The sequence below is a fragment of the Schistocerca cancellata genome, chromosome 2 (assembly GCF_023864275.1).
Source record: "Schistocerca cancellata isolate TAMUIC-IGC-003103 chromosome 2, iqSchCanc2.1, whole genome shotgun sequence".
NCBI classification, from domain to species: Eukaryota; Metazoa; Arthropoda; class Insecta; order Orthoptera; family Acrididae; genus Schistocerca; species Schistocerca cancellata.
The window spans coordinates 1,025,643,496-1,025,665,741 of record NC_064627.1 but is presented as its reverse complement, the minus strand read 5'-3'; the positions used below and the strand labels follow the sequence as shown (position 1 = coordinate 1,025,665,741).

General features: G+C 41.9%; 1 non-coding gene across 1 annotated transcript; it reads right to left on the bottom strand.

Annotated features, from left to right (window-relative positions):
• Positions 1 to 8,174: 8,174 nt before the first annotated feature.
• Trnas-cga (transfer RNA serine (anticodon CGA)) lies at positions 8,175 to 8,249 on the bottom strand. Its single transcript has one exon. It is a non-coding gene; the product is annotated as a tRNA-Ser (tRNA).
• Between the last annotated feature and the right edge of the window lie 13,997 nt (positions 8,250 to 22,246).

Sequence of the window (22,246 nt, the reverse complement as noted above, 5' to 3'; positions counted from 1 at the left end):
TCCTCGTTTCTCTACATCACTACACGTCCTCCTTGTATTTGGCTGAAAAAGAAAATGGCTCTACAGCTGAATCGGATCTCCAACTGGGCGTTCCAGTATGTGGGGTAAGGAATGAAGCGGATAGTTTTGAGGCGCCCTGGTATGCATGCCTTTTCATGTTATGGGAACTATGTTTTGGCAAATTTTGATGTACATAGTAATTTTGATTTTGACGTGCCAGCAAATCTCCCGTTTCATGTTTTATGTACCTGGAAATTCAACTGAAAGATTTTTTTGTGTAGCTGGTACGTGAGGTTTGTAATGACCTTTATGAAGATCGAAAGATGGTAATTTAGTTTTACCGAAACCTTTTATCTACAACAAAGTTATTATAGCGATCTCGGCTGAAAAGTTCTTCTTCTCCTAAGCATACAAAAAATATTCAGGCTTTTACTAATCCACAAAGTTCTTCCAAGTCTTCTCATAATTCCTCTCTCTAATACAATATCTGCAACATGTAATCCGTATTTTCCACAGAAGCGTTATGGCTTAACTATAATGACGTAAATTGTTACGTTTTACGTCTCTGGAAAGAATGGTTTCCTTGCCAATCGTCATGGTAATTCTATATTCAAAATTTATTTAGAAGTGCGTGTTCTAGAAATATTTCCACTCGTTAATCTAAAATCGAGGTCTTCCACTAGAGGATTACCGCATCGTGCACCGCAAGGAGAGGCTGCCCTACACGTAATTAGCCCATCGACACGTTTACTACCATTAGATCACCGGTTTGAGTTTCGCTTCCGTGCTGGAGTTTGTTTTAATGAGCTACTCAAAACATATTTCTCCGGTGTCTAATTAGAAGCTGCTGGTAGCTTTATAGTGCTGTCGGGCAGGTTGTTATTGGATCCGCAGTCCGGAATAATTGGGCTCCTGAGTGATGGATCACTGCAAGAGGGCCAATTTAGATCGGCCGCTGTGATTGGGGACGCGGAGTCGAGCGGACGGAACCAAACAGGCGGGTACCGGGGATTTGCGCCAGCGGCGTCTGCCCGACGGCCGTAATTTCCATCTTTCCACTTGCTTGTGAAATTATTTGTTAAATTCTGTTCCCCTCTGCTGGGAGCCGTCAAAAGGAGGAACGTCGCTCAAGCTGTTGAAATCACAGGTTAACTGAAACTCTGGGCAATTATTTAAGGGTCCTTAATTAGTCTAATTTAGTTTTTGGGTCTTGCTGAACGGTTACTGAATATTTAACACGATTTACCAAAAAGATGTAACTCTTCTCTCATCCGTGCAGCAGTTGTTACGAAGACGGCTTTCGTATTAAGGCTCATTTTCCTCGATCAGCCTGCAAAATAAGCGACACAAATGATTTTTTTTCGAAAAACTAATGAAGCAATCAACATAAATCTTGTTGCACATTGTTTATTGATTCTTGGACAAAGTTTACTCATTTTTTTAAGAAATTCGGTCATCATTAGCCCCCCACCATCATTCGAGGGGTTAAATTTGCTCCGTCCAAATGAGAAGTGCCCATGACGGCGGTCCTGCAGTATGAATCTTATATGAAATAAATAAATAAATAAAAATTTTCTTACAAATTTGCATATTATCATTTTGGTCATCATTAACCCCCCCCCTCCCCCCATACGAGGAGTTAAATTAGCTCCGTCCAAATGAGAAGTGCCCATGACGACGGTCCTGCAGTACGCAAATCTTATATGAAATAAATGAAAAAATTACAATTTTCTTAAACATTAGCATGTTACACTCGGAGTAATAGTACTTTTTTTAAAATTTGAAAACATAATAACATGGCTGACGTTTCGGATAAAGATATAGTTTTTTCATGTGTTTTTCGTCACGTTTTCCGAAACAACTAACGAATAAATTAAAATAAAAAGAAATGGCCTTTTATTCATTGCAGACTCACAGGTGGAGTACTCAATTAAATTTCAGGAAGATATTTTAATTAGTACGACCGCAGTCTGTGCCCTCAAGCTACTGAGTAATAGCACAGTTTCTTGATATTTGAATAAATAATAAAATGGCGGACGTTTGAAACGAATAAGTAGTTTTGTCTTGAGTTTTAGGCAATGTTTCTTTGTAATAACTAATGAATAAATTAAATAAAAAGAAATTGGTCTCTTACACGTTTCAAAATTACCCGAGGAATAATTCACCAAAATTTCAGAAATATATCTTTTTTACTGCACCCGCAATCCATTTCGTCAATTTGAGATACACTGTAAGCTGACGGAATGGATAGCGGGCGCACTAATTAAGATATTTTTCTGAAATTTGGTTGCATTTCTACTCGGGCATGTTCGCAATGAACAGTAGGCTAATTTCTTTTTATTTTTATTCATTCATAACTTATTTCAGTAAACGTGACCGAAGTACCTGACAAAACTACATCTTGTTTGAAACGTCCGCCATTTTATTATTTTTATCAAATTTCAAAAAACTGTGCTATTATTCAGTGCACAGTATCCTATAGCTTAAGAAAAGAGTTCGTTTTCTATATCAAGTAAGATTTGCAAAAATGGTTCAAATGGCTCTGAGCATTATGGGACTTAACATCTGAGGTCATTAGTCCCCTAGAATTTAGAACTACTTAAACCTAACTAACCTCAGAACATCACACACATCCATGCCTGAGGCAGGATTCGAACCTGCGACCGTAGAAGTCGCGCGGTTCCGGACTGAACCGCTGGGCCACCACGGCCGGCTAAGATTTGCAGACAGCGGGGCTTCCGTCAGGGGCACATCTCATGATGACCATATTTTTAAAAAATCAGGAAACGTTGTCCAAGAATTGATAAATAATGCAGAGAAAGAGTTACGTTGATTACTTCACTAGCATTAAAAAAAAAAAAAAAGATAAAAAAGGTTCTTAGAAGTCGCTTATTATTATAGGCCGGCTGATTCGAATGGACCTTTAAACAGCCAAGGGTTGGTTTCTTTTCTGCATCATAATAGCAGTTATAACACAGTGACAACCGAAAAACGTACAGCGCATTCTCATTCCTGGATATAAGAAATGTAATGATATACAAGGGATTAGCAGAATAAAATGGAGAAAACTGAGAAGAGGATACATTGAAATTAGTAATAGCTTTGCCTGCTGCTAGTCTAGTGGTAAGAAATCGCATTCTTCCGTATCATTACATTATAATAGGAGGCAGCGACACGAGGGCTAAAACAGATATTGATATGGAGCACTAAACAGATCTAAACTTTTCCCCTCCTTGTAAAAAATGTTTAGTCGTGGGTGGCTACGAATGTTTCCTGTGGGTCCTGAGTTGCTTTTACTTTATTACTATTATTATTAGTATTATTAATAATATCTTGGAGATGTAATCGTCTATGCAGCTAAAATAAAGGTTGTTTAGTTTTATGTATTAGGCGTCTCGTTTTCTTTTATTTGTGAAGCTTCCTTAGAAACATGTACTATATGTTGGTGGTTGTACACCGTGTAATAAATGTGTTCTATACTGTTTACAGACATACTATGTTATCAAAAGCATCCAGACACCTGGCTGGAAACGACGTAGAAGTTCGTGGTGCCCTCCATCGGTAATGCTGGAGTTCAATATGGTGTTGGTCTACCCTTAGCCTTGATGACAGATTCCAGCTGCTGGAAGGCCAGCCCATTCTTCACGCAGTGCTGCACTAAGAAGAGGTATCGATGTCGGTCGGTGAGGCCTGGCAGCGACACGAGGGCTAAAACAGATATTGATATGGAGCACTAAACAGATCTAAACATTTCCCCTCCTTGTAAAAAATGTTTAGTCGTGAGTGGCTACGAACAAAGGTGTTCTATAGGATTCAGGTCATGACTCTGTGCAGGCCAGTCCATTACAGGGATGTTATTGTCGTGTAACCACTCCGCCACAGGCCGTGTATTATGAACAGGTGCTCGATCATATTGAAAGATGAAATCGCCATCCCCGAATTGTTCTTCAAAGCAGTGGAAAGCAAGAAGGTGCTTAAAACATCAATGTAGGCCTATGACGTTATAGTGGCACACAAAACAATAACGGGTGCAAGCCCCCTTCAAGAAAAACGCGCCCACACCATAACACTACCGCCTCCGAACTTTACTGTTGGCGTTACATTCGCTAGCAGATGATGTTCACCGGGCGTTCGCCACGCACATACCCTGCCATCGGATCGCCACATTGTGTACCGTGATTCGTTAGTCCACACAGCGTTTTCCCATTGTTCACCCGTCCAATTTTTATGCTCCTTACACCAAGCAAGGCGTCGTTTGGTATTTACCGTGTGATGTGTGGCTTATGAGCAGCGGCCCGACCATGAAATCCAAGGTTTCTCACCTCCCGCCTAACTACCATAGTATTTTCAGTGGATCCTGATGCACTTGGGAATTCCTGTGTGATGTTCGGGATAGATGTCTGCCTATTTCACATTACGACAATCTTCAACTGTCGGCGGTTTCTGCCAGTCAACAGACGAGGTCGGCCTGTACGGTTTTGTGCTGTACGTTTTCGCTTCACTCTCACATCGGAAACAGTGGAGCTAGAGATTTTTAGGAGTGTGGAAATCTCGCATACAGATACATGACGCAAGTGACACCCAGTCACCTGACCACGTTCGAAGTCCGTGAGTTCCGCGGAGCGCCCCATTCTGCTCTCCCACGATGTATAAAGACTACTGAGGTTGCTGATATGGAGTACCTGGCAGTAGATGGCAGCACAATGGACCTAATACGAAAAAAGTATGTTTTTTGGGTGTTAGGATACTTTTGATCACATAGTGTATGCTGCTCCATTACAGATTTCTTCGACATTATCTTGTTGTTAGACAAGAAACAACTGGAGGGAACAAAAAGTCATCATTACTGTTTGATTCCGTCTTCGATATTTTTGAAAATTTGTTTCCGAATGTCGTCGTATGAAAGACGTGATGAGCAGGATTTGTTTCAGCTGACTCCAGTTACAAGTTGTAAAAACGAAACTGCAAATATCTGTCAAACACGAGAGGAAATACGCCTGAGAATTCATAGGAGAGACACGCGGTATATTTCACAAACATATATAGCACGTATTTGTATACACTATCTGATCAAATGTATCCGGGCAGCTATTAGTGAGCATTAGTATGGGGTGTGTTCACCCTTCGTCTTTAAGACTGCTTCAGCTCTGCTGAGGACACTTTCAATGAGGTATCCGAATATCTGTGGAGGAATGGAAGTCCGTTCTTCCTCAAGATTCAATACTAGAGAAGGTATTAATGTTCATCACTATGGTTAGGAATGGAGTCGACTTTTAACAATTCCGGTGGGTGTTCCACTGGGCTCCGGTCGGGACTATAGACCGGCCAGTCCATTTCAGGAATTGCAAACAGGCTGTGTGAAAGAAGTATACTGGGGCACACTTGTATGCGGCACCAAAATAAGAATATTAATGAATTAAAATGAAAATAGTGTACTATAAATCATGAATATCTCTGATAGTCTCGACAATGTGGATGCTGACTGTGTGCTACCACAGAGCCAAAGATACTGTACTGCTTTGTTGGAGTAAGAGAGCGCCTGGCGCGCAGTTGTAGGTAGCTGTCTGTGAGGGAAACACTATGGAGTAAGTAGTTTCTCTAGTGTGCTGTGTGAAACCACCAAGGGTTAGATAAATGTAGGTATGTCAATATTGTTTTAACATGGAAGCAGAAATCTTCAGGCAAATAAGGTAAAGAATTAAATAATTATGAGTTTAGTTTTTTGCCAGCACGTTAGTATAGATGGGTTTATTGATAATTTGAATTTGTTGAGTGACCTCAGGATGTAAGTAAACTTGTTTTGAGAAAAAGACTAGTTAGATATTTCACTTTTGTAATGCTTTTAAGATTTGTTAACAGAGCTATGTGAAATTTGCTATTTTGCATTTATGTTGGATTAAGGAAGTTAGATAATACTTGCTTTTTAAATCTCATTTTTTGTGATTCAATTGTGAGTAATGTAGCTTCAATTGTCAGAAGTTTTTGAAAAGACAAACTTAACTTGCAATATAATTTTGCTAAATAAACACTGAGTGTTAGTAATTCACCATAATCAATACCGCCCTCCAGTTCAGGTCATATAATTTTTAAAGCATTTTCTTAAATGTTCTCGTTTCTCAGCCAAAAGAATTTCATGCGCGTTTCAAGTATTATGTCCGGCATTGCATACTGCTGAGCCCGTAGTTAGCATATTCGTATTTTTTATGAGAGACGTGAATATATCTCGTTACTCTGCTGCTGGTTTAGAGATAAGACAATTTAATTTATGTGTTATGTGAACAGGCCCACAGTGCCTGAGGGGCTGAATGTATTTTTTAGTGACTGTATTTCTTTATTGGTATTGTGAGTTGCATTGCTCAATCGTTTCGTGTACAGTTTTGCTAACAGTAATACAGAGTAAGCACACCACTTGCAGTTACAACACGCGACACGACAATTCGAGTTTTGTGTCCATTCCACATATCAGGCTTCATACAACGTAATCGTAAAGTTAATTATTTTAGTTTTTTATGGCAAGTTGCACTCGGCAACAGCTCTGCCAGTCGTTCGCTTTGTGAAATCTCTGATACTAAAATTGTCAGATAAATATATTCTGTTCTCTCAATCACTCTGTAGCAATAATACTAATTATATTTTTTTGTGCAGTGCAATATACTAACTTGGATAAAACTTTCCCACGGTTCATCGACATTCTTATGCTCCACCTTGTTTTTTTCATTGAATTGAATGTTGAAATTTTGTCTTTGGACTTGTGCTCTGTATTTGATTTACGATGCCGCGCTAAAGTGTCAAGGTTCGGGCGCGTAAACTCATAACTAAAGGTACCGTAATAGACGATTTTCCTATTATTGACAACAATGTTGAAATTGATAGTGACCACTCTGCGGTGCAACAGTTGCAAAGCACCACAGAAAACATGAGTTCCGTTTCCAAAAATGATGAACAAATTCCTGCCACTATAATTTCACTCACTAATTTCACTCATAATCAGACGGTAGATAACACTTTTGGGGATGCCGATGATCTGCACATGGCTGATGTCCGTAATTCAAAACTTGATTATTTACCGAATGAGGTCAGTGATTAACCAACTTTTCACACAATTAATCAGATTGCCAATAGTATGTCAGAGGAAATATAGTGCTAAGCACTCAGTCTGTTCTTAAAAATCCGTCAGATTTCATTAACCGTAATTATGCAGATAATGCTACAAACGAGACGTGCATGGTTGTAGATGATGTCTCCACACCTCAAAGCACAACACAGGTGACACCTGTCGCATCAATTCAAAACAATATGGAAGCGATGCTTCAAAATCTCATGCACATGTTCAATGAACAATTTAATAAAAATGATGAACAAGTTTCCATCATACGAGAAAAACAAGATGACACCACCACTCAGTTCAATGGACAACTTTCCAGCATACGAGTAATACGAGATAAACAAGATGACAACACCATTCAGTTCAATGAACAATTTTCCAGCATACGTTACGAGCTTAAATCACGCACAGAAACTACTGATAACCGTTTCAAACCGGTAGATGTAGACATTAAGGCCAATGTAAAACGTCTTTGCGACAATATTGAAGCGATAGCCAGGCAATGCACAGACAGTACTAAACCTTTGAGAGATGACATTAATGCTTTAAGATATCAATGGAGTGAAACCTATAAAAAGCTTACAGCTGAGAGATGACATTAATGCTTTACGATATCAATGGAGTGAAACCTACAAAAAGCTTACAGATGAAATCCAATCAGTTAATTAAAGAACACATCAACACGACACTCGATTAGATGCAGTTCACACTGAGATACCAAGACTTTCTCCGTAAACATACTGACGAACACAATCAGTTTTTACAGTCATTAGCAGTAAATACAAAGACAGGAAGTAGAACAGCAGTTGCTCACTAGTTTTACAATCCATGTTGACGCTATATGCGATTTCAGTCTTTCTCGGCGTATTCCACTGATGAATTCTTCTCGTGTTATCAGCCGAGTGGTGGCGTCGTCTCGTCGGAACGTTTCAATGAGTTTCGTACAAAAAAATGTTTCAAATGGCTCTGAGCACTATGGGACTCAACATCTGTGGTCATCAGTCCCCTAGAACTTAGAACTACTTAAACCTAACTAACCTAAGGAAACTTCCTGGCAGATTAAAACTGTGTGCCCGACCGAGACTCGAACTCGGGACCTTTGCCTTTCGCGGGCAAGTGCTCTACCAACTGAGCTATCGAAGCACGACTCACGCCCGGTACTCACAGCTTTACTTCTGCCAGTACCTCCTCTCCTACCTTCCAAACTTTACAGAAGCTCTCCTGCGAAACTTGCAGAACTAGCACTCCTGAAAGAAAGGATATTGCGGAGACATGGCTTAGCCACAGCCTGGGGGATGTTTCCAGAATGAGATTTTCACTCTGCAGCGGAGTGTGCGCCGATATGAAACTTCCTGGCAGATTAAAACTGTGTGCCCGACCGAGACTCGAACTCGGGACCTTTGCCTTTCGCGGGCAAGTGCTCTACCAACTGAGCTACCGAAGCACGACTCACGCCCGGTACTCACAGCTTTACTTCTGCCAGTACCTCGTCTCCTACCTTCCAAACTTTACAGAAGCTCTCCTGCGAAACTTGCAGAACTAGCACTCCTGAAAGAAAGGATATTGCGGAGACATGGCTTAGCCACAGCCTGGGGGATGTTTCCAGAATGAGATTTTAAAGAATTAAACAATTATGATTTTTGTTTTTTTGTCAGGTCGTTAACATAGATGAGTTGGCTGATAATTTGTAATCTTTGAGTAACCCCAGAATGTACGTCAACTTGTTTTGAGAAAAAGACTAGATAGATATTTCACTTTTGTAATGCTTTTAAGATTTGTTAACAGAGTTATGTGAAATTTGGTACTTTGCATTTATGTTGGATTAAGGAAGTTAGATAATACTTGCTGTTTAAATCTCATTGTTTGTGAAGCAATTGTGAGTGATGTAAATTCATTTGTCAGATGTTTCTGAAAAGACAAACTTAACTTGGAATAAATTTGCTAAAAAGTTTGAGGTTAGTAATTCACCATAATCAGTACCACCTCCCAGTCCAGGTCATATAATTTTGAAAGAAGCTGAATTTTCTAAAATGTTCTCGTTTATTAGCCGAATGAATGTAATGTGCATTTCAAACATTATGACCAGCATTGGACACTGCTCAGCCTGTAGTTAGCATATTCATATTTTTTTATGAGAGACCATAATACACTCCTGGAAATTGAAATAAGAACACCGTGAATTCATTGTCCCAGGAAGGGGAAACTTTATTAACACATTCCTGGGGTCAGATACATCACATGATCACACTGACAGAACCACAGGCACATAGACACAGGCAACAGAGCATGCACAATGTCGGCACTTGCCGGTCTAGGAATGGTAGAACGATGGGTTCGATGACGGTTTGGATGTACCGTGCACTATTCAGTGTCCCCTCGACGATCACCAGTGGTGTACGGCCAGTGTAGGAGATCGCTCCCCACACCATGATGCCGGGTGTTGGCCCTGTGTGCCTCGGTCGTATGCAGTCCTGATTGTGGCGCTCACCTGCACGGCGCCAAACACGCATACGACCATCATTGGCACCAAGGCAGAAGCGACTCTCATCGCTCCATTCACGCCTGTCGCGACACCACTGGAGGTGGGCTGCACGATGTTGGGGCGTGAGCGGATGACGGCCTAACGGTGTGCGGGACCGTAGCCCAGCTTCATGGAGACGGTTGCGAATGGTCCTCGCCGATACCCCAGGAGCAACAGTGTCCCTAATTTGCTGGGAAGTGGCGGTGCGGTCCCCTACGGCACTGCGTAGGATCCTACGGTCTTGGCGTGCATCCGTGCGTCGCTACGGTCCGGTCCCAGGTCTACGGGCACGTGCACCTTCCGCCGACCACTGGCGACAACATCGATGTACTGTGGAGACCTCACGCCCCACGTGTTGAGCAATTCGGCGGTACGTCCACCCGGCCTCCCGTATGCCCACTATACGCCCTCGCTCAAAGTCCGTCAACTGCACATACGGTTCACGTCCACGCTGTCGCGGCATGCTACCAGTGTTAAAGACTGCGATGGAGCTCCGTATGCCACGGCAAACTGGCTGACACTGACGGCGGCGGTGCACAAATGCTGCGCAGCTAGCGCCATTCGACGGCCAACACCGCGGTTCCTGGTGTGTCCGCTGTGCCGTGCGTGTGATCATTGCTTGTACAGCCCTCTCGCAGTGTCCGGAGCAAGTATGGTGGGTCTGACACACCGGTGTCAATGTGTTCTTTTTTCCATTTCCAGGAGTGTATATCGCGTTACTTCATTGCCGCTTTAGAGGTAAGACAACTTAATTTATGTGTTATGTGAACAGGGCCATATGAATCAGTGCCTAACGGGCTGAATGCATTTTGCAGTGACTGTATTTCTTTATTGGTACTGGGAGTTGCATTGCCCAATCGATTCGTGTAAAGTTTTGCTAAATATAAGACAGAGCAGGCACACCACTTGCAGGCAGTTACAACACGCCACACGACAATTCGAGTTTTGTATCCATTCCACAAATCAGACCTCATTCAACGAAATCGTAAAGTTAAAAAAATGTTCATATGTGCATGAAATCTTATGGGACTTAACTACTAAGGTCATCAGTTCCTAAGCTTACACACTACTTAACCGAAATTATCCTAAGGACCAACACACACCGAGGGAAGACTCGAACCTCCGCCGGGACTAGCCGCACAGTCCATGACTGCAACGCCTAAGACCACTCGGGTATCCCGCGCGACATAAAGTTAATTATTTCACATTTTTTATAGAAAGTTACAGTTAGGAATTGCAAACAGGCTGGGTTAATTGACACGCGACGCCACGGCCCGTCGCCGTATTTGAACGTCGGTTCTCTGCTGGGCTTGAGGAAAAGGATGGCGGTGATGTGCCCAAGGATAGCTCCTTACGACAGAATAACATTTATTGATCAGCTGCAATGCATTGATTGTGGGCTCTCTCGGCGTGGTTTGCTTCTGCTCGTAAAATCCTCGGTGGCGCCGGAGATGGCCGGCATACGACGGCGGACGCTCATGCGCGCAGCTACCATAACTGGAATCCGTTTTCTCGGCGGCGGCGCTACGGCCTTGTTGCGGCTGGAGCCACGCGCCGCGGCCTTATGTTGTGGTGGCAGCTTGGGGGCGTGGGAGCGGTATAGGTCAGTGCCCTTGTAACGAGTACGCTCGGGCGGACGTTAACTCTTTAAAGCCTGTAAGTTGACTGGCTTCACCTTGTAAGAAAGGATTTTAGTAAATACGTTGACCGCGTGTAGCTGAATGGAGGCAAAATCAGACTTACACCCACTCAGTAACAACAATGATACGTCAAGCAAGTCTAAAGTGTAACTACACGTTAGGACGGACAAGAAACATACACAGCAGATACTACCAATTGTTAATAATACGGTCGCCAGCCTAATTAGGCATTAACTGAGTTTCTTCCCTGTACAAGAGGAAGTACGTTCAAGCAAAACAACACGTAGTAACACTGCATTATATGGTAAATTTAGAACCAGAAAAATCTACTGAACTAATATTTTCACTATCTGTACTAATTTGGACAAGCTATAAATACACAACATTACACTATAATGATTACTACAAACTGCGTTTTGTCTATTGATCCGACTGAAATCAGGCATAGGTTACCCTAGAAATAGCACTTTTGAATCACACATACAATGTCAATTTTAAGAAGGGTAAAACACTGATAAATTTAGGTTTTATATTGACTTTAACTTTGTTGGTCAAATCAGTTCAGTACAAATGAATTCAAATTCAAATGAATTCAGAATTCAAATGAATAGAAAAGAAAAAAAGGGGGGACCCTGAAACTATTATGATCACTGTAGTGAAAGTTTGATTATTGAGAGCATTAAGCATTCAAGATTTTCTAAATATGATTTACCACTCTTTTTGTCTTATTTCCTGCTCATTTAACTACCGTTATTTTTGTCTAAATTTAAATAAACTTCATTACTAAACCAATTACAACATTATCTTCCAACTTTGTCATACCTATATTATTCGTCCAGTATTCATTAATAACAAAGATCTTTAAACATCATTTTAACATTGATAGGTCTGCAGGTAATTATTATTAACATAAACTTAAAACTTCATCTTAGGATACTCAGATTGCACAACATGTGGAAAGGACCCTGTCGAGGTTAGTTGTGAGGATTATTAATTGATAGGACAGTTCTGGTAAAATTTAAGTTGTTATTGAACAGTATGTAGCAAAGGTGACACTGGTCCACACGAATACAGTACTGAAAGTTTCAACCTGTTCGTATCTATGAGGCGGTCGGCAGGCGGCGAGACGGCGAGGCACAAAGCACACGTGCAATTACAGCAATGGCTCATGAAATATCGGCACTTTACTTCTTCAAGGCGTCGCAATGCTTTTCCATTTAGTGCCTATGAAATATTGTCATGCTGTATAGACATCGGAAACAGCGCATCCGAGGCTTAACGAAACCACTTTTTCCAGGAGAGCCTCCTCGATCCAGCACGTGTTTCTCAGATCGATGCCCAACTCCGACTACTACTGCTGAGCCTGTTGTGCCGTACCGCGCCCGTGTGCATTTTCCCGCGCTCGCCTGCCTCCACCTTTTACCGCTCCCCTACAGACAGGGTGTTCACCAAAGATTTTACATTCTACTTATCCTAATACATTGCCTACGTATGGACCAGGCTCATATTTACAACTTTCACATCTTACAATAGTTTCCAACATTAGTTCCACTTCCCTTTGATTACAACATTACTTGAAATTGAACATAAATATTAAAATTTACATCGAAAATTGTTTATAGCTTCTTTAACATAATGGCATGAAACAAAAAAGAAATGAAACCACAATATCGATTATACTAATTTATCGGAATTCAGAAGAAAAAATTTATTATATATACAGTAGGATAACGTTAGTGTTGTTACACCCTGTCTCAGCGACCATCCCCGGCTGTGGTTGTTTACCGCCGGCTGGCCAGGGTCGCCCGCTCAGGGCCTGGTCATGGTTTGGGTAGACGCAGCGTCCCAGGACCATGGCGAAGGTGCGTTACCACAACGAACCCCATGACATGTGGCTGCCTGTTGACGGCGTCATTCTGGCGCCTCCTAGGGGACGATCTGCATCACGATAGTGAGTATTGTGATAAATGTGATGGCAGTGAATACTCCGAACTGGTGGTGGCGCTACGTTGCACAGGCTCTGGCTCATTTCAACGCCTCACGACAGACGATGATGACGAGCTAGTCCTTAGATATGGCTTTCTGTGTCCGGTATCTGCGGTTCTCTCCCCGTAGGTCTGTGGAATACTCTGGTGTTGCATAACTGACCCGATTACGGACCCCGTCGTTGACAGCCTGGCATGAGCCGAGCTGCTTCTTGTCACGCCCTCTCCTGGGCGGTGACACAGCGTTCGACTTCGTGTTGCTTAACTTGGCGCTCCGCCGTCCCAATTATGCCCCGCTATCAAAGCACTGATCTGCGCAATAGAATCTAACACACACTTGACTTGTGGCTCCCAATATTCCTTCACATTTTAACTATCGTCATAATTGTAAAACTCCAACCTCTAACTAACTTAATCGCTCTAATCGTTCGACCCTCTACAGAATGTTATGGTAGACAAACTTTCGCTGCTAGATGACACCGTGCACTGTCATGCTGATATCAACAAACGTCGCCCCCGAAGTGTTCCTCTACTGTACGCAGTGCACAACGCTGAGTTACGTGTTCATATTCTTGCTCATTTGGCAATTTCTTAAGCGCCCTTACTACGAAAAACATCCCCAAACCGTAACACAACCACCTCTATATTTCGGTCCTGACGTGAATCATATTAACAGGTAATGTTAATCACAGATTCGCTAAACGCAGATCCTTTCATCGGATTGTCAAAGGGTGTAGCATGACTCATCGCCCCAAGTCCCACGTCCCCAGTCATGCACTGTCCAGTGGCGTCGCTTTGTGCACCACCTCAGGAGTCACTTATCACTGACTACAGAAATGTGTGTCTCAAGAGGAGCTGCTCGAACAACGTACGTTTGTTTTCTAAGACCCTGGTAGCACTTTAGAACTCACAAATGATTCCTTCCACTGATTTCATGTGACTTTTTACAACCAACCTTCGCCAAGCTCGACTGGTTCTGTCCGTCAGTACATGGAGTTTGTCTGGTTTAGGTTGTTCCTTTACGTTTCTAATTCACTACCACATCGAATTGGGCTGATTTAGGAGGGGTGATATGTCCGTAATGAATCTGTTACTCTGGAGATGGCCAGTGAACGGTCGACGTTCGAAGTCACTGAGCTATGGCGCTCGTCTGTCACTGCTTCGCTACCGGCAACACAATACTTCCCACCTGTCACGACATGCGTGACGTTTAATCGTGACTACATTCAATATCCGGATACTTTTTATCACATAGTACCGGGTTATATATGGATCTGGCAATCTATTTGAGAAAGAGGAATGTCACTGTCACATTCCCCCTTGTTTTACATGATGCGACAACAAAGAGGAGGTAAATCCAACGTTAAATGCATCTGTGCTGTATTGCATGACCCGTGACACACTATTGTGCCAATTATCGCGAGTTGGTTAAGGCACTGAACAGCACATATTGTTAAGGTATTCCAAGTCCAATAAACACAAGAAAGAACTACTAACAGGTCGGTTTTCGAACATTTTATCTCAGTCATCCTCATCTGCACCGACACCCCTAGAACCAGTAGAGGTATGTTAGACCCACAGTGTTTCAACAGAATTAATTATGCAGTTAATACAAATAGTTACGTGTCTACAAATCTCGGTTGAAATTTGTCAGAGGTTTCTGGTGCTGTGCCTCTCTGCCATCACCTTTTTACTCTCAATGGTAGGCGGATCTTACGGGCACAGTGCTTATTTTCAATTAGTAACTGATACGTCTACCAAGTTTGGTTGAAATCACACTATTATTGGCGAAAGAACATATACACCTTTGTACAAGATTTTTAAAAATAAAAAGATATAAATGGTAAATCATTACCTTCACCTGCAACCCTTACGCACTGTATGGGTGATGATTGCAAATTTCTCGGCCGGGTTGGGGATTTTCTCTGCTCGGCGACTGGGTGTTTGTGTTGTCCTCGTCATTTCATCATCATAATTCGTGAAAGTGGCTATATTGGACTGTGTAAAAATTGGGACTTTGTAAGGGCGCTGATGACAGCGCATTTGACCGCCCTCCCCCCACCCCCACCCACCCCCCCACAAGCCAAACGTCATCATCATCATAGCAAATTTTATTGTCTTGTCACTGAATATCGCAGAAAGAACTGTCAGTCCAAAGCGGTCTCTTTCCTGTTCCGTCTTTCCCTTAGAAGCTTAATTTCAGAGAAGAAATATTTTTCTAATGGCCTATATGAACAGTTCCATAGCGAACCCAGGAAACTACTTGTTCACGATGATGATCTATTCCTGCATCCCACTTGAGAAATAGCGTAATAAACAAATTGCGGTAGCCATTCTGTTAGGACATTATGTCCATCACACGGTTCAAAAGTTTTTCTGAAATAATGCCTGTAATCCTGACGTAAACGAGCCCATATTTCCTGTGAACATAGGTGCACTGTATAGCGCGGAAGTTTCTAGAGCGTAAAGGCAGCACACTTGCGAAAAACAGCTTTCAATCACAGTGAAGTGTGCTCTGTTGCATTAAGTGATGAGTGTCTGGCACCGTTGGTCTATATGTACATGATTATTCTGCATTTCACGCTTAGGTGTTTGGTGGAACGTTCATAGCACTGCTTTGAGGTAATACTGCTCAACAACCATCGTAAAATGTAGTCTACGATACTAGAGGTCTTACTGACCTACAAACTTCATGCCTTACCCGGTTAGAACGCTTATATTGGACGTTGTTTGCTACTGTCAATCTTTGTGATCGGCTCTGAATCACAAACATGCCGCTGCCGCAGCGGCACACCAAGAGCAGTCCAGTGTAAACAACAGCTTCATTCAATTTGTTTTCAACACTGCAGTAACATGCCACTTAGAGGCATACAAGACGTTGATGGAATCAGGCTAGTGGCTGTACTTCGAGCATGTCATACACAACAAGATGTTGCCGATCTGTTACATGTCAAACAGTGGTGTGTCTAAGGTATGGAGAGAGTACAAAGAGACGGGAAATGTGAACGATAGAGCTCGCAGTGGTCGTCCTCGCTTGACAACACAAATGCAGGATCGTTAAACTGTCGGGTCGCAGGCTCCCAATATCAACTGCTTGAAATAATGGAAATGACTTCTCCTGGCCAACAGGGGTTCGTAACTTAGACCAAACACTGCGTAGAAGATTGCAACACAGTGGTCTTTTTTTCAGAAGACCAGTGAGAAGTTTTGCACTCAACCAACGAAACCGACGCAGTCGAAGGACCTGGGTTCTTGCAGACCAACAGTGGATCATTACAGAATTGAGTAATGTCATCTTCGCTGAAGGGACAAGGATTGATTGCGACCGGATACTAGACGTGTTAGGGTTTGGAGAAGCACCAGACGACACCAGCAACGCGATACATTTAAGTGCGTCAGGTTGCAGCTGGAAGTGTGACGTTCAGTGCAGCAATAATTATATGACAGCGGACTCCTCTGATTCCCATCTACGGTAATTTGACTGGTCCTCGTTACCTCCAAGGGTTCCTAAAAGTTACTGCAAGGCCTTCAGACGCGAATTCGGTGACAATTTCATGCTAATCGATGACAATGCAACACCGCACTGTACTCTAGCAATGTCTCGGTATCTTCAAAGATGCAACATCAACCGGATGCATTGACCAGCACAGTCCACAGACATGAATACAATTTAACATGTATGGGACCACTTGAAATTGACCATTTCACAGCGTCCGAACTCACCTGACAGTCACCGAGGCCTCACTGAAGCTGCCATTGACGAGTGGGATCTCTTAACCCAAGACAAATTTGACGGTCTCATCCAGAGCATGCCTCGCAGAGTGAAAGTACTCATCCGTGTGCGGGAAGGATGTACTCACTTCTAAAGACTGATAATTATCATCATGATATATAAATTTTCAATGTTTTTATTTCCAAGAGGTGCACTTAGGAGAGAGCGTGCTTTGTTTTGTAATTATTTTCTGTAATGAACCAAAATCGTTCCAGTTTTCAGTAGGAATTATGTATTTTTGCTAATTAGATACTTTTAAAACCTCAGTGGATGTACTGTATGAAGTCATCGTGTTAAATAGCGCATTCCAAATATTTGTTGGTGTGTATTTCTCTTACGACTAGCTCCCGAATAACATGTGGGAAAAATGAGCCTCAAAAACTTCCAATGTTAGTTTTGATTTGTCTCTTTTTGTTTCGATGGTAACTTCTCTCCGTGTAGATGGGAATCAACGAAATATTTTGGCTTTAGGAGGTGAACGTTGGCAGTAGAAATATTGTGAAAAGACCTCGACCCAACGATTACTGCTTTTCTGCCAATGATCGCCACTCCAACACGCTTTTCACATCCGTGACATTCTCTCCCCTATTTTGAGATAATACAAAACGAACTGCCTTTGTTTGAACTTTCTGAATGTTCTCAGTCACTATTACCTAGTGAGATCGCAAGCGACGCAGCAATACTGCAGAAGAGGACGGGCAAACGTTGCGTCAGCACTCTGTTTAGCAGATATGTTGCATCTTATTCTGCCAGTAAGACGCTGTCTTTGCTTTTAGCTCGCCTTCCTCACAAGATTTTCTTAGTGATGGTTCCAATTTAAGTTGTTTGCAACTGTAATCCATAGATATTTAGTTCAGTGGAAAACATTTAAAACTTTGTTGCCGAAATTTAACGGGATTTTTTTAGTACTTGTGTGAAGGACCTCAAACTTTTGATTGTTTAAGGTCAATCGCTAGTTTCCGCACCGTTGCTGATATCTTGCCTACATCATTTTGCAGTTCATTTAGATCTTCTGAAGACTTATCTAGACGGTAAACGGCAGCATCATCTGTCACCTGAGAGGGCTTCTCAGATTGTCTCCTAAATCGTTTGTATAGATTAAGAGCGGCGAACGGTCTATAGCACTTCTCCAGATACCATATCCGTTTGCCTAGACGACTTTTCGTCTGTTGCTACAAAATGTGACCATTCTGACGGGAAATAACAAATATAATCACACAATGATACACCATGGACACGGAACGTGAACAGATGTCGCTTTTGAGGAACGATCTGAAAAGCCTTCAGGAAATACAGGAACACTGACTACGTTTGAGATCATTATTTTCTGTGAATAGAGAGCCAGTTGTGTTTCACAAGAACTCCATGAGTACTGTCCTTTCCTTTCAATCGAGCGACTTATTTCACATGAAGTGACAGTATGTGACACTGTAGAGGGTGATCTGTTCACCGGATAGGGTGATTATACAAGTCGGTCCCCTAGGTGTCATTCGAGAGGAGTATGCAGTGTGCCGGCAATGAATTTCACCCTCTGCCTTCCCTCATTATCACACAATACTAGCCCGCCCTGTTGGCCCTGCGGTCTAACGCATGGCTTTCCGGACGGGAACGAGCGCCGTTCCCCGGCACGAATCCGCCCGGCAGATTAGTGTCGAGGTCCGGTGAGCCGGCCAGTCTGTGGATGGTTTTTAGGCGGTTTTCCATCTGCCTCTGCGAATGCGGGCTGGTTCCCCTTATTCCGCCTTAGCTACACTATGTCGGCGATTGCTGCGCAAACAAGTTCTCCACGTACGCGTACACCACCACTCCTCTACCACGTACACATAGGGGTTACACTCGTCTGGTGTGAGACGTTCCCTGGGGGGTCCACCGGTGGCCGAACCGCACAATAACCCTGGGTTAGGTGTGGGGCGGCTGAAGGGGTGAAGTGAACTGCGGTAGTCGTCGTAAGGTTGCGGACCACTGCAGCTGCGGCGAGGACGGAGCCTCTCCGTCGTTTCTAGGTCCCTGGTTAACATAACATAACATAACATCACACAATACTATGACGACACCACACCGTATACATATACGTTGAAGTCATCTACACTCAATTTGTACACTTCAGACGCCACTCTCATACACCACGAGGAAAGTGGCGTTGTACGTGGAGCAATAGAATAGTTCCCGATTATGTGGCGCAACCCTCTGGTATCTTCCACTCAACGATGGCACATAAATTTTTCTTTTAACGAAATTATAAACAGCCGACCAGTTGCAATGGATAAAGAAATCTTTACCTAGGTTTCAACAAATTTAAATTTGTCTTCTTCAGAAGGTGGCAATTTTACATTTGTATGGACTGATGTATCATCGTCGTTTTTACAAATATCTGCATAGATCCATTTGCCCAAATTAAATATAGCCCTGAAAATAGGGTTTGTCATGTAAATGTAAATTAGTACATGGATGTTGCAGAGCTCACAAGCGACTAAACTTGTGAGCTCTGCAACATCCATGTACTAATTTACATTTACATGACAAACCCTATTTTCAGGGCTATATTTTAATTTGGACAAATGGATCTATGCAGATATTTGTAAAAACGACGATGATACATCAGTCCATACAAATGTAAAATTGCCACCTTCTGAAGAAGACAAATTTAAATTTGTTGAAACCTAGGTAAAGATTTCTTTATCCATTGCAACTGGTCGGCTGTTTATAATTTCATTACGTGGAACCGTTGCTGTTGTGCAGCTATGTTTAAAATACTGAATTTTTCTTTTGATAATTTTCAATACTCTATATCTGACGTTTTCCACTGTGTTGGAGGGTCAACAGTTGAAAGCGTCTTACGACATTTATATATTTGGGTATTTATTTCACCTGGCAAGGTTACAACAATTTGTGCCAGAAGAGGTAACCAAGGCGTGGACGAATAGAACATAGTTAGATGGAATTTTAAAAATCTTAACTGGGAGACTACCTGTGAAAATTTGTCAACTGGTTGTCTGGCTTTTGCAGGCGATCTTGACACCTTACCAGAAGTTTATACAATGTAAATAAATATTCTACAAGAGACAGCTTCATAAGGTGGCCTATGTTTATATTTGGAAAAAAAGAGTGTATCACAGATGCGAAGAGGTACCTACGTGGAAACTGATTATGAAAGAATAAAAAGTGCTAAAAAGTTAATGTCGAAGTGAAATAAAACAAGCGAATGTTTTAACGAAAAAGCTAACTTAGTAAGCGCTAGGAAAATGGAAATGGCTGTTCAGTTAACAAAAGACTAAGGCTATAACAAGAAATCTTTATCCACAAACGCAAAAATCCGGCACTGCTTCGCAGTCACTTGAGTAAAACGCCTTTATGCTTCAGAATGCCTTTCGTTACGTGCAGGCAGACCATTAGGTCATATAGAAAAGCAGTAAGGGAAATAAGGAAAACCTTTGGAGCCAAATCTTACAATGGGAAACGGTAATTTAGAAGTAATAAATAAGTTTATGAAAGAATAGAAAGATTATTAGACACAATGAGGACAAAAGTAGTTTAATTCTGACGATACTGAGAAAAGCTAGATGAAGAAAGAACAACACGAAAAACTTTTAGTTTTTACCAGAAACCAAAAAACACCAATGTTGTTGGTCAGTGAAGTTAAAGCAGACCTGAAGGAAATGGAAATAATGAAGGAAGAATGAATAAAAGAGAAAAGTTCAAAGTCACAGTAAAAAGACCATGAGAAACCAAAGAAAAACATAGGCGCGTTATTGAGAGAACGCCTTAGGGAAATAATGAAAATCTGCTGGAAAGAAAGAAATAAGAAAAAAAAGTGGACGCATATTAGCTCAGGCGGTCCTCAGTATGCCAAGCCAATAATACATAAACACACACACACACACACACACACACACACACACAGACTTACGTTAGGGTTATTAATATTGTATTAAGCAATTTCTTCATTACGTTCTAGTCGAAGTGAGTAATGGCATCGAATAACTGTGTGGAAGTAGTAGATAAGGAAACCATGTAGAGAAGAAGTTTACTGTTAATAGGAAGAGCGAGCAATAGGGAAAAAGATCAGCTGATGAGATGGGAGGAAGAAAACATAAAGCGATAAGAAAAATGGGAAGTTTCCTGTGTGACGGGAGCAGGGGCTACCTCTTGGTATGAATGAAAACAACTGGGATATGCCTAGTGGAAAGTTACGCAGATAAAGTCTTAATCTCCTCTTGATCCATCTCCTCTTGGACCTAGAGCGGTTTTGTGTAAAATGCAGATTACAGAATAATTTGTTGGAATTGTATAGCTGTAATGAAGAAGGATACAGAGAAATATTTATTATTGTGCCGAGCTACTGCCAAGATGCTCGACGCATCTGATACAGCTTTGCAATTACCGAATAATGTTTGGTATTTGGTGTATTGAGAGATGTTATTGAGGACATCAGTGACTACGTAACCGATGAACCGAACAGAGTGTGTAAAAACCCCTCCGCCTATCTGATCGCATCGACCCCAACTGAGATACAGTAGAACTGATGTGGTCGAACGTCTTAATGTTGCAGACATAGCTTACACAAGCAATCATAAGTAGCTCTGGTCGTCTGCAGTTTTCTCTGTTTATGCCTTGTAGAATTACAGCACATTATTAATGATTTGGCAAGGGTAAAGACTGCACTAATTTTCAGTTAATTTGTGGTGGAAATATTTTTCTATATTTTGGATTGTATTTATGCCGTGAAGACCTACAACAAATAATTAACAGTTGGGCAGGAGGATATACTGGACTCTCGTTAGGTTAATTTGCTGTTAAAAATATTTTTTTCTAAATTTCAGGCCATGTGTCAGGAGAGATATTTCCTGCATGCTGCAGCAGTACGTTCTTCATCCAACATTATCCAGAGATCCTGTACGGTTTTTTTCATAGAGCGACTGGATACCATCGAGAAGTATCAGCAAAACTGTTCCAAAAAATATCCGCTGATCACCTTACGTTACGCTATCAGGGTAGCCTGTGACTTCTGAGGGGTTAGTTCAGGACGCAAATTTTGCGTCCATCGTGGTACTCAATAAAGATCGTCATTCACACCTGATACGGCAACGTCGAATTTCTTCGCGCTGGTTTTTATATACAAATGGATATGGTTGGTATGTAAGTTTTAAGGCATTCCATCATCTATTTATTATGAATTATATACTCCAAGGTTTCAGACACTCATGTAATATGTTGATTGACGTA